Source organism: Zingiber officinale, chromosome 1B (assembly GCF_018446385.1).
Source record: "Zingiber officinale cultivar Zhangliang chromosome 1B, Zo_v1.1, whole genome shotgun sequence".
NCBI lineage: Eukaryota > Viridiplantae > Streptophyta > Magnoliopsida > Zingiberales > Zingiberaceae > Zingiber > Zingiber officinale.
Window position 1 is genome coordinate 2,488,244 of NC_055986.1, and position 14,368 is coordinate 2,502,611.

A 14,368-nucleotide genomic window follows, 5' to 3' on the forward strand; every position below is an offset into this window, starting at 1 on the left:
GGGACAGCAGAACACCTTGTCGCCAGATTTGAGGTATGGCTTAGTCATAGGACTTGACAGCCATCACAAGATATTCTTTGTCCTCTCCCTATTCCCTCTCGGGGTGTCAGACCGACCGACACTCATTCCCAGCCCGGCCAGTCGGCACTCATCTCACGTCCGGCCGGCCGGCAGTCCTTTTGGTAAGGTGCTATGGAGACTGTTTATAGTATGTTACTTTGTCTTCGGCTGAGCATGAGTTCCGCTCGGACCTGCGTTACTGTTCAGTCGAGTGAGCCTGAACTCCGCTCGGCCCTCTGCTTAGTTGAGCGCCGGAACCCTGACTCTTGTCGGGGCACCTTTTGCCGTCGTTGATTCTCCAGTCAGCTGGCTGGTCCACCCCTCTGGTTGGCTGCCTGGTCTTTTGACTTCCACGTGGCGTTGTCCCCTCAACATGGGGGTCCCCTGTTCTAACCGCCGGATCAGGTACCATGGCACGGTAGACATTTGAGTTGACGTGATTGAGATCTAATCTAATCGAGATGGTGCATCTTGTACACGATTTAGATCTAATCTAATCGTTAGGCACTAATTAATTACTAACTATGCATCACATACACACAAGCAATTAATTAAATTATTTGTGATTAGTCATGACCCTACTACGATCTTCTCAAGCCAATGAGAGGATCGGATGGTCAACGTAAGGTCAACAGCTTCTCAAGCTCTCCCTTTGACCACCTTGTGTTGCTCGTGCCCTCCTCGTAACTCCGTCTCGAGTGGATCTTTCACCGCTCCAATTTTGTACATTACAAATTTTAAAACTCGAGTTACATTCGAGTCTAAACTAATTTACAACAAGAATATAAAATAGAGAAAGGCACGACGCGCAGGTCGCGAATAAAAATACAACACGCACATCACATGACGGCACGCATGCCGTATTATGAATTACAACACATTTCCAACCAGATTGGGTCTTTTTGGGCCATGACTATCACAAATTATACATAATTCTAAATTATGTAATTTCCATAATTTTCTGTATTTTTTACTATAATTTTTATGAGTAAAATTCCTGGCAGTTCCGTTTAGCGGGTTTTCGGGCGCAATCGCGGAACGAATCCCCTTGCGGGGCCAGGGGCAGTGCCCCTACCCACGATCTAACCATCGTGAGTGTTCCTTAGCGATCCTACAACGCCTTAACTCGCTGTCCCAAAAAAATTTGGGGTGAAACCTTGCCGTTTTGGAAAAGTCTTCTCGGTAGTCGAAGCCTACAAGTGTCAAAACACTTGTGCTTCGCTTCTACGAGAAAAATACCTATAAAATCATAAAAATCAGAAATTTATAGAAAATACAGTACTGAATTTTTGTCATAAAAACAAAAACTAAACTCGTACAAGCTTCGCACGTGGCTCTGATACCATTGTTGGGTTTTTCGGGCCGCGAAAATCTCTTTTTCGCATCGCGGAAACCCCGAAACCCCAGCCACCGGATCTGTGCGAAGTAAAATAAAATAAAATTTGAGTACAAGTTTATTACATCTAGATCTACAGAGGAGAAGAGCCTTTGACCCTCGATGCGATGCCCTTCGCAATCCCGCTCGTCCAACGGTTCGCCGGATCTCAAGATCGTCAAGCGTACGATCCTCTAGAAGTATCCACACGAACAAAATAGGTGGAGAGGCCAAACAAAGGTGTGTTAGCACCTAGGGTGTTCGGCCAAGGAGGAGGAGAGGGAGAGAAGAATGAGAGCTAGAGGAAGAAGATGGAATTACAAAATGCTTGAATGAAATTCACCTCATCAAAACCCCCATAAGTGGCCGACCACCACAAAGCTTGTAACCCCCTTCTCATTTAATGTGGAGGCCACATTAAATAGGAGATTTGTAACCTCTATGAGGTAGCACACACATGTGCTAGCCTTGATGATGTGGCACATCATTATTGGCCACTTAATGCCAACTCACAAATGAGGTGGCAAATGGTCAAGTCAAACTTGACCTTTCCTCTTCCTTCTCAAGTCAAGTCAAACTTGACCAAATCTCTCTTATGGTTGATCTAATCTAACCATTTGATTCAAGCCAACTTAATATAATGAATCTAATTCATTTAATTAAATTGATTCAATGAGTCATAATCTAAATTAGACTCATTGAACACATGAATAAACTTGAGTCCAACTCAATTAGCCCAATTAGGATTACTCTTAATCCAATTTGATTCATCAAATGAATCTAATCCTCTTGGTTCATCATATGAACCTAATCTCCGTCTAATTGTCCTTTGTGTGTGACCCTATAGGTTCTTGTAACATTGGCAATGCCCCTAAACCCATTTAGGAGCATAAGTAATGAGCGGTATCTAGCAACACATCATTACTACCCAAGTTACAAGAATATTGAGATCCAACATCACCTTGTGACTACTAATTGTGACTCCTCACAATATATGACAATGTCCTTCTATCCTAGACATCTAGATTGATCAATATGAGGCATAGACCATGTCATCCTCTAATCAATCTAAATCTTGAACTTCAAGTAGACTCACTCGATCAAATGAGCTCAATATCTCATATTGACTCATTTGGGCATGGCCATGCACTTCGTGGTCTCACTCTATCAAGAATATCGATGTCGCTCCCGTCATTTAGGAGGGATAGATCTCATCTACATCACTCACATCCCTCTGCATAATTCGTTACATACCTAGTAATCGCCTTTATAGTCCACCCAGTTACGGGTGACGTTTGACGAAACCAAAGTACATAACTCCTTATGTAGGGAACCATGGTGACTTCAGGTCTAAGGACTAGTAGTCATACTAATAGTCACATGAGAAAGTATATGACACTCATATAACGATCCATGATACTTTCTCATGGCGGGTCATTCAGTATACATTCTCTAATGTATACCCATGTGTCAACTTGATATCTCCATATCCGTGACTTGTGAGATCAAGTCATCGAGTTGACCTAGATGCTAGTCTCGTCGCATTAACATTGTCCCTGAATGTTAATACTCAACTAGGAATGATTAAGAGTAGTGTTCCCTATATCATCTCACTATCGATTCAACCAATCGATTGATATAGGTATGAACCTTCTACTCAAGGACGCTATTATACTTAGTTTATTTGGCACCAATACAAGTAAGTATAATAACCAAAAACAAATGTCTTTATTTATATAAGAATATGATACAATAAGTCCGTAACACAATCATCAAATGATTGGCTCTAGGGCTCTAACTAATAGTAGGATCGATGACGTGCTAGAGGGGGGGAGGTGAATTGCACTCGTGGCTTTTTCACTCGTCGGAAAACACAAAGTAAACGCAGCAGACGGTAGAAAGAAATAAAAGAATAATCGCAAGAACTTTTGGTTATTTGGTTCGGAGCCTGTGATGACTCCTATTCCAAGGTTCGTGATCCTTGATCACTTTCATTGGACAATCACTATAAATTTGGAAACATTTTACAAAGACTAGTACAAGTGTAATAATGAAAACAATATTTATCGACAACAAAGAATAAATAGTTGATCGTTGATTGTCGAAGCAACAGTTAGGCGTTGTTGAGTCGTTCCATAGCAGCGCACACGTAAGAAAAATGTTCTAAGTGTGTTATTCTAAGTGTTGACCGAGACCCCTTTTTATAGCCACCTCAGACCTAATCCAGATCCACTGATCTCGGGATCAGGTTTGACCCGACTCCGATCTGTCGATTGATCCCTCGGATTGGTCGACCGATCCTGCCTGAATCGACCTGGCTTCTCATCCAGGTTCTGCTGCTCAGATAGAAGTCTTCATTCGGTCGACTGATCCCGCCGTTCGGTCGACTGATCCCCATCTCATCTAGTTTGATCAACTCAACTTGACCACATTGATACTTATCCACTGTTCGGTCGACTGAACCCCAGGTTAGGTCGAGCGATCCCTTGGTCGAACCCGATTAGCTTGCTAGAAATCTGATCCTTCTGTTTGAGTGTTCAATCGATCGATCCAGACATTCGGTCCACCGATCAAGGCCGAATCTAATCTTGCAAGAAGTGTTAGTCTCCTGCAAAACATAGTTAGACAAATAGCAAATAAAGTAATATGAAAGAATAACTTTTGACAGCCTTCGGCCCGTCCGATCCTGACTTTCAGATTTTCTTGGATTTAATTTTATTTGGTTCCTTTGATTTGAATTTATTGAAGGTTTCATTTTGGAGGTTAAGAGTGAGTTATTTGATTTATTTTGATTAATGTAGTGAGTTTTGTTTTTAGGGACATAGTATTGATTGAGTCCTACTTACGTGGTTAGATATGCTTTTAGAACTCATGTCTTTGGTTTGATTTTTATTTTGATTTACCAGAGATATAAAGGTTTTGTTGGTTGAGCTGGACTTGTATTAAAGTCTGAATTTGTTGTATACAGCTCTTTGTGATACAAGTATATGTCAAGGTACTTAGATCTAGTTGTGAATGTAACGACCCGGCTCCTTGGCCGGCCCAACTGGCGGCACCTTGGCGGTCCCTTGGGCGGCTCAACTGGCGGCCCAACTAGCGACCCCTTATGTTGTCGACCGACGACATAAGGCCGTGCCGTTACTCACTAGGACTTTCCACCCCTGGCCAGTGGATTTTTGCCTACCAGGATTCATAAACTCTAGTACTTAGCCTAGAGGTCTAGAGTTCGAATCCTGGGGAAGGCAAAAATCTACTGGCCAGGGGTGGGAAGTCCTAGTGAGTAACAGCACGGCCGAGGGTCGTCAGTCGACGACATAAGGGGTCGCCAGTTGGGCGGCCAGTTGGGCCACCCAAGGGATCGTCAAGGGGTCGCCCAAGGGGCCGGGTCGTTACAATAAAAAGGCACTTTTTTATTGTAACGACCCGACCCCTTTGCCCCTTGGGTGGCCCATCTGGCGGCCCATTTGACAACCCCTTGGTGGTCCCTTGGGTGGCCCAACTGGCGACCCCTTATGTCGTCAACCGACGACCCTCGATCGTGTCGTTACTCATTAGGTCTTCCCACCCCTGAACAGTGGATTTTTACCTTTCCCAGGATTCGAATTCTAGATCTCTAGGCTAAGTACTAGAGTTTATGAATCCTAGTAGCTAAGTGAGATTGTCACGCCCCGGGAAAGTCCCTGTCCGAAGAAATTTCGACAGCATCTCCTTTGTACGGCTGACAATCTGAACCATTTCTACAGACACAATATACCTCAACCACATGCGGCTGGAATATACACACAACCACGCAGTTTATATGCAGCCTACTCGGCTGATACAATAAAAACACAACCACAACGTTATATGTAAATCTAACAGTCCACTCGGCTGTACCAAAACCAAATACAACAGAAAATACAATGAACAACACATACAAACTAAAAATGAAGACTGCTAGCCGGCTAGGCTTACACCACATAACAAATAACACTCCAGAAACAAAACTGGAACACAAAGCGAAATACACAAATTTCATATACCAAAATAAAAATAAACAAAAACGGAGATAGGTCTTCTGATGTGACGTGAGGACCGGCAGACAGGATACTCTAAGCGACTCCATAAACAACCTGGTACCTGAAAAAGATAGTATCCACGTGGGTGAGTTCAATAACTCAGCAGATACCTAGTTGATATGTATAGTAAACTATAACAAATAGTAATAACTATGGAGTACAGTCTCCTAGACAAAAGCTGGAAATGCACAATAGAAAAGGGCTGAAGAGAACTGTACTCACCAGGGCCTCCTATTAGAATAGTCAGGTCGTCAGACCGAGAGTGTTATAAATCCTGTATGCATGTCAAACATATGCACCCATCCAAATGCAACATATAAGTGCAACAAACACAATCAGTAAATGCATCAATGCGTATGATGCCAATGACATGGTCACCCTTGACGCCAGTCAGCCATCTCACACACGATGGTGAGACCGAGTGGGTAGGGCTGTGACAACCGTGCACTCTGCCATCACTGCTCCTGATGAGTGACCGAGTGGATGGGATGCTGTCGGAGTACACTTATCCTCCTACCCCAAATCATAAGTGGGGGAGCTCAATGCTCTCATCTCCCAGTACACGATGACGGGGAGGGATCCCTGCCGGCTACCACGCTGCGTCCACTATCCATGAGCAGACCAATGGAGCCAAATAGAGCAAGCTGTCTGCCGGCTACCACGCTGCGTCTCTAAACCAACGGAGCCTAACAGAGCAGAACTGTCTGCCGGCTACCACGCTGAGTCACCGGACCAGCGGAGCCTAACAACAGAACTGCCACACACCTGCTTGATATACCACTAACCCATGAGTGGTGATGTGTGCAGATCTATGTAACTAGCGATGTGCTCAACAATAATGGAGCCGACTATCGCACAACATGCAATCATGCGAATGGTGCATGACACTAAGCATGGTAAAATCCTGAACAGCATAGCAATATCCATATATGTATAAAATGTGTACCATAGGGTAATGAACCAAATCAAAGGTACACAGATCAGATAAGGTATAAAAAACCTAGATCCTGAACATAATAAACACATGGTTGTGTCACTACCTCTATAAGCATGTATAATCAGGTAGATACTAACATGAAGTGCATAATAAGTAAACAAAACAAGCATGTAACAGGTATCAGGTAGTGACCAACCGAAGCAACGACGAACATAATCATTACTAAAGGTTATAACCTACTAAACATATCAACATGACATTATCAAAGATAAGTCAAGGTACCCGCCTTAAATATTGCGCGTGCCAAAGGAAATCCCACGTAAGGCAACTCGTCGTAAATCAGAGTCCTGTAATACATGATATACAAATTTAGCTAATTACATATAAATTGATTAGCTAAATCAAATCCTTGAGAAGCTAACCTAAATCCACATCCAATTATAAACCCTAATTGGATCATCTAACTCCTCGCCCACATCTGATAATCATTTCTATACGTTGAATACTAATCATTAAATCATATAACCCTAATGAATCACCTACCAACGAAATACAATAAGATATGGTTTCATTCTATCAAAAAAAAAAAAATCAGATGCTACCTCCTTACACATCCCCTTCTCCTCATTAAATTAGAACAATTTAACTACTGATATGTCATCACTCTGCATCAACCCGAAAGCTGAATAAAACTCACCTTAAACTCTACACGTAGCCCTTCATGAATTTATGCTGGAAAGGGTAGCCGATACCAAATGGAGCTGCTGTCATCCAACTAAAATTCTCCAAACCAGCGTTGTACCTAGACCCATACTCTAGATCAATCAAGCTTTAGTTAATCCTATAAACCAATTCAAGTTTAATTCGACACCTTACCATAGATCTATGTCAGCAGTGCAAGGTCCCACGGTGGTCCTAGATCGGCTGCATCTGGCGGGTGAAGCAGTAGACAAAGCTGATCAAAGCTAGGGCACGAATGAAGAAAAACTAGGGCCTGTAGGTGGCTCGGCAAAACCTGGTGCTAGAGCACAGGGTAGGCGGTCGTCTATCGGCGCTAGGGCAGAGGACGATTGGAGTAGCGCCGGGCAGTGAAGTCAGCGTCGGACTGGGTGGTCGGTGGCAGCACAGAAGAGATCGGAGAGGGCGTCGGCAGCGTCGGCTGCTCGAGTGGATCAACAACAACGTCGGCTGTCGGCACACAGTTGCGACGATTGTAGCAGCGTCAGCGATGCTCCGTGAGGGGAGAGGGCGACACCTAGGGTGCCCTCGCTCGGTCGTGGCGGTCGGAGATCGGAGCGGCGGCGGCTGTGGCAACCGAGGGCGACGGTAGAGGAGGGAAATCAAGGGGTTCGTTGGCAGCGGCGCGATGAAGAAGATCACGGTGCTAGCGTGAGGTGCCGACGCTCAGATCAGAAGAGGGGGAAGAAATTCAGGAGAAGAAGGAGAAGAATTAGGAAGAGGAGGAAATCGATCGGGTTGGGGGAGATGAAGATGGGAAGAGGGGGAGAAGAAACCGCCTCATGCGGTTAGGGCACGGGCCCGGGGAAATTTGGTGGGGAAGTAAAGAAAAATAAAATAAAATAAAATAAAAGGAAAAGAAAATTCAACTTTTCCTCATTTAAATGAGGTAGCCTAAACAGGCTTTCCACGGGCCCCGTTTTTATTCTCGCAAACTCGTCCATACGAGCTCCAAAAAATTCCCGAAAAATTTCTAAAAATTCTAGAAAATTCCCTTATTATTATCTACCCTTTTTCGGTATTTTACAGTGAATTTCTGATGTGTGTATATTATATACACTTCTATGCATATCTTAACGCATATCTACTTATATTTCATGAGCATAATTTATGTTTATTGCACCCTATTTCATTATAATGTCATACTTTCATTATATCTTGTTCAGAGATCTACTCTTTACATATTTTGATTGATAGGATGCATATGGAGTGAAAATGGAGCAAAAACGTACATGAGAACAACTTTGGAAGAAATCAAGCCAAGGTCGTGTGACCCACACGACCATGCTCCCCCACCAAAGGCAAATCAAGCTACGATCGTGTGAGCCACACGACCGTGTCAATATCCTGTGGCCAGGCAGCATACAGTCGTGCCAACTTTCCAGAGGTGAAGAAGGCCACGGCCGTGTGAATCCACACGACCGTGTGACTTTGGTAGAGAAGAAGAAGGCCACGGCCGTATGAGCCACACGACCGTGTGACTCAACTCGAGAGGAAGTCGGGTAAGGCCGTGTGAATCCACATGACCGTGTGACAGAGAACACGAGGCCGTGCCATGCCAAAATAGAGCTGTACTGAATTCTGGGTAGATTGTAGACCGATCGTAAAACGTCTATAACTTTGCACTCGATTGGAGTTTTGGGATTTTCTTTATACAAAAATGTAGCTAACTTCAAGATCTATAACTTTTCTTCAGATACAACAGAGAGAAAGCATTGTTTACCCATGCTAAATGGCATGACCTTACCATCCAACCGCGGGTTCATCTGGACCTCCGCCTAGATTGCAGACCAAACTTTGAACCACTATAACTTTCAGATCGGTTGGAGCCAGGGCTCGATCCAAATATAAGATTATATATAATATCAATAGCTACAACTTTGGTTCAGGGTGAATCATGAGAAAACCTAGTTTAATGGGTGAAAAATCCAGTTTACCAGGCCCCTGTAATCCTGGTTTTTTGGGCAATTTGGAGGAGGTATAAAAGAGTCAAGAAGCTCATTCTTTGACGCATCTTGGGTTTGGGACTTTGACCCTCTCCTTGGGAAAGGGTTCTCCCCTTAGGGGGAAACCCTAGAGCTTCATTCATCTTCATCCCTTGACGATTCGTCCATCTCTGGAGCAAGGAGGCATCCCCAAGATATTGAAAACATCGGCAAGCATCTCTTCTTCCCCTTCTTTTCACATCTAGGGTTATAAGTATTCTTTACTTTATGTTTTGGGGTTGTTCTTCCTTTGTAATAGAGTAGATCTTCTTTCTAGAATTAGGGAGTATATGTGATGTGATGGAGATGTAAAATTATATGGATTTGCCATGTTTCTATTTAATGACTTGTTAATGCCTTATTCATGTTTGATAAAATGTGTGTATGAAGCTTATATATATATATATATATATCTTTTGCATGTTTTATCAAATGATTATGTAGAATTGTTAATCCTGTAGGGGGATACCCTAAATCGTATGACCGAGGAGCGCTAGTGACAAGCTGCCCCACTAACGGATGTCTAGGGTACCACCTTGAAAGGAGAAGCAAATCTCCACAAGAAAGTAGGGGATCGGGCATAATCACTATTTCTATGTTATTGTGTGTTAGTGTGTTTCTGTATTGTATGACTGAGGGGCATTAGTGACAGGCTGCCCCGCTAACGGATTTCATAGGAATCATTTCCATTTAGTAGCATAGGACATGGAGTAAGAGATCATGCCGGCTTATCCACTGCAGGGGAGAGTCGGTAATGCATCTAACTTCCTACAAGAGCATGAACATAGAAGATAGGAACCAAGCAATCTATGTAACATCGCCTAGCATAACAAGGAAACTAAAATCTTAGAATCACACCTCAAACCATCTCTCACATCCTCTTAACTCAACCCCTCTCAAGACCCACCATCTCTTATCTCTTTTCTTTCTCTTACTCTCTTTTCCAAACAATCTTATGTTTGTCTAGATAATTCACCGTGCGAAGTTAACTAGTGCTTAATCAACAGTCCCTGTGGATTCGATATCTTTTTATTACTGACGACGAAACCGTACACTTACGGTTGCATAACAATTTCTCTAATAGTTCTTTTAGTTCAACTACTTCGCCTTTTAATTTGGAATTATCCTCTTCAAGTTTTGCAACTTGAATTGGGATTTCAGTTTGAATTGACACAGTTGTTGAATATGAATTTAGTTGATTATTAAGTATTTTATTTTCTTTGATTAGTTAGTTTATTTGATCTTCAAATACAGTCAATTTATTATGTAAGCATGAAGTAATTTTAAAAAATATCTTTCATAAACTAGATTGCACCCCATCGGAACTTTCGGAAACGAGTGCGGACTTGTGACTTGATTCGGGTTCAGATATGTTTTCTGATTCACTTTTCAATTCTAGTCCGTACGCCATCAGTGCAAGGTAGTTGGTGTGACTTTGTTTGTCATTGTCCGATTCCTTTACCGACGATTCATCCTAAGTTGCCTTGAGGGCTTTCTTTCTTTTGAGATTCGGGCAGTCGATCTTGTAGTGTCCCTTCTTGTTGCATCCAAAGCATGTGATGTTTGACTTGTTGTTGGAGTTAGAAGTGGAGTTGATCTTCTATAGGTCCTTTTTGGTGAAGTTCTTCTTTCTCCTAGTGACATTTTCCTTACCAGGTTCATTAGATATTCTTCATCGTTTGAATCTTGGTCAAACTCAACTTCAGATTCTGATTTGGTTTTGGACTTTTCTTTTGATGTTCCTGCAATAAAAGCAACACCTTTCTTGGGTTTGGCATTAGTCTGTTAGTGTAGCTTCAATTCACAAAAAAGTTTACCTAACTTTAACTTAGATAAGTTCCTCGAAATCTTATAGGCATCCACGATGGATACCCACAGTGCATTTCGAGGAAATGCGTTTAGAGCGTACCTTATAAGATCACGATTCTCCATCTAGTGGTCGATTGTGTGAAATCCGTTGAGAATGTCCTTTATCCTCGCATGTAGCCGATTGGTAGTCTCACCTTCCTACATTTTTATATTAAATAATTTATTTAAATATAGATATTTCATTACCTTTGCGTCGTTGGTTCCCTCGTGTAGTCTATGAGTTTGTCCCATAGCTCTTTGACATTTTCGTGTGGGTCAACGCGGTTCAACTCCTCCTTTGTTAACCCACACTGGACTGTGTTGAGGGCCTTGAAGTCAATCTATGTCTTCTTCTTCATTTTTGAATTCCAATTTTCTGGGTCCATTGGAATTCCAGCGTTGTCAATTGACGCCTTATACCCTTTGATGACGTTGAACCATTGGTCGAAGTCAGTTTTCAAGTACACCTCTATCCGCTTCTTCCAGTGTGAAAAACCATCCCTATTGAAGAGTGGGGGATGAACTGTGTTGTACCCTTCGCTTTGGGCCATTTACAGCTGTAGATAGAAAATTAAAGAAAAGTACCAAGACTTGGTCTTGGATTAACAGAGTTTAAGAAGAAGAATAAGATATTTCGAAGAACTTGAGTGGTGTTGCACCAACTTCGAGTTAAAAAGTGAACTAGAAATCATTATTTGAAAGGGTAAATTCTACCAATTCAAATTAAATATGAAAAACTAAAATTCGAAAAGAAAATAAAAGAATTCCCTTTGGCTTGATTACGGTTCCACCAATTCAGAACAGAACCTGCTCTGATACCATTTGTTCGATTGAGTCACACGTGAGAGGGGGGAAGGTGAATCATGTGATTTTGAAAATCTTGTTCTTTTCAGATTTTAAAAGATAAGTACGTAGCTGAAATTAAGTAATAAAAAGAACATCAGAAAACATGGTCGGTTTTACTTGGTTCGGAGCTTTCGGTGACTCTTACTCCAAGACCCAAGTCTAGCGGACCTATCAATTGATAATTCACTAAAACACCTGTCTAGTACTTCCGGAAGAGGGAATTGAGTACAAAGAATGTAGGACAAGTGTAATAAATTACACTTCCCTTTTTTAGTAATTAAATACAAAAAATAACTTTGTTATCGACACGTAGGGATCGAAGTGAAAGCGCTTGTGTGTCAGTGTCAGTTTACCGGCCGCAATCGAAAGTCCTCGGAGCAGTTGTCGGACATAGAAACTTCGCAGCAGAGTCACAACAGGGAGTTAGAGCAGTTGGAACCTCAAATGGACACGCAGTACCTCGTATATTAGTTGTGTCGAGAAGCTTAGTTGAGACGAGCTTATAAAGGCCATGGAAGGCGCCTTCTATAGGCATTAAAGGCGCCTCCAATGGGTCAAATCTGATCTCAAAGTCACTGCGTCTTATCTGTGATGATGTTCAAATTTTATCCCTTGGAAGGCGCCTTTAAGCCATTGAAGGCACCATCTAGTGTGAACGCGCCTTCCACTGCTTGAAGGCGCCTTCGAGTACTGTTCATCTGAAGGATTTTTACTCCTTTTGCCCCGTAAGTTATATTAGTTTAAAACTAAAACATCTAACCTACAAAACAAGATTAGCACAGTGATAATAAGTAGTAGTAATTAGCTCCTGTCCTCCTAGGACCATGAACTAGTCAAAGTCTCAGATTAGGAATCCAAAATGGACCTAATCTAGACCAATGCCTATTGTCTCTCAATCGAGACGCGTTCTCACTTAGTCACTCTCCTCTAGTGATTTACCTTTACTTACCAATTTACCGTTGGTTGAATAGACTCTTGACCCACCAGGTTTTCATGCCAATTGTCCTGTCCGCAGACCCAACTGGACTATCGAACTTTCTGCCAGATAACCGGTCGGCCCGTTGACCGATCTGGACTTCGCATCAGCTATCCAGTCCCGCTGACCTAGCTGGATTTCAGCCTGGTATTTGGTCCTTCGGACTCATCATTTCCTGCACACTTGGTAATGCAATTAGATTACAAAATATTTAACTTAACTCACTTGTCATTCAACAAATCTGAGTTAGACCGTTAGTGCAAACTATACCAACAGTTAAGATATATCAACAGTCACTAACAACTCTCTCAACCACGAATGGGAGACAATGGTCATTATGATATAATGACATAATGATAAGCAGAAAATGAATAGTCACATCCAATATAACATTCTGTAGTCATATCTCAGTCTAAGTCCATTGGCGTATAAGTATAAGCCTAAATAATTAATTAATAAGGGTCTATTAAATTACTTAATATCATACACTATGGTATGATCATTCTAACAATAAACAAAAGCCCAAATCATCAACCAAGAGTCAAGCAGGATACTTAACATCCTACATTATGGTATAGTGATATCATACATATATAAAAAATCAAGCATGAAGAATCAAGAAATTGTATAGATATAAAATGAATCATTTCTAAGGTTAAGTATTACAAAGTCAAGTTTAAGAGATAATATGAATAGAGTCAAGATAAGCAAATAATTACTACCTAGTCAATATATAAACAGATATTATCATGCACTGAGATCAAAGATCTATAGAAGACAAGCAAGAACTACCCAACTCAACTGTAGATCATTCTGTTCATCTTTAAGTCAAAGAGGTTTACTTCGATCTCGAATCTTACACGTATAAGATACAAAGTAAAACTAAGTATAGAATACTCCTATTAACCATCAATAGTATAGGTAGGTTAACCATTTATTTTCTTCCTTTAGTAATCAACTAAATTTTCTCAAATGTGTGTATAACGAATTCTTATTTCATCTATTCTATAATCATTTACTAGACTAGTTAAATAAATCAATAGATTAACTGATTCGATTATAACACTATGACTTATAAGTTAACCCATTAATCACTCAATTAATCTCTAATTAATTATTATTAAATCAACATTCAATTTATCAAATTGAAACCAATCAACTTACAATCTATTATCAATTCAATTATCTAGCAATTCATTCATCCATTAATCCAACAATTAATTGATTAATTAATCAATCATAATTAATTAATCATAACCCCAATTAAGTAACCAAATAACCATCAACTAATATTAATTAGGATCATCTAATTGATTTACCAATTAACTGATTAAATTCAGTATTTACTAAGCATTAAACAAATTAATATTGATTAATTATCTAAATAAACTTGTTCAACTTTCTAATTAATCAAACAAACTTTAACCAAACCTACATCAACGAATTTAATCAATCATTAATTCATTAGTTAACCAATAATTAAAAACCCCAAGTTAACTCACTGTTATCACTCTTCTAGTTCTTCTCCGGTGGTGTTTCCCGGTA

General features: G+C 41.1%; 1 long non-coding RNA gene across 2 annotated transcripts; it reads right to left on the reverse strand.

The window, feature by feature from the left end:
* Positions 1-6,653: 6,653 nt before the first annotated feature.
* Positions 6,654-7,965, reverse strand: LOC122000979. Of its 2 annotated transcripts, none has more exons than XR_006117300.1 (3): positions 7,307-7,965; positions 7,128-7,232; positions 6,654-6,777 (listed from the first exon to the last, which is right to left on the reverse strand). It is a non-coding gene; the product is annotated as an uncharacterized LOC122000979 (long non-coding RNA). The 2 variants fall into 2 exon arrangements; XR_006117386.1 differs by having other exon boundaries at positions 7,128-7,245.
* Between the last annotated feature and the right edge of the window lie 6,403 nt (positions 7,966-14,368).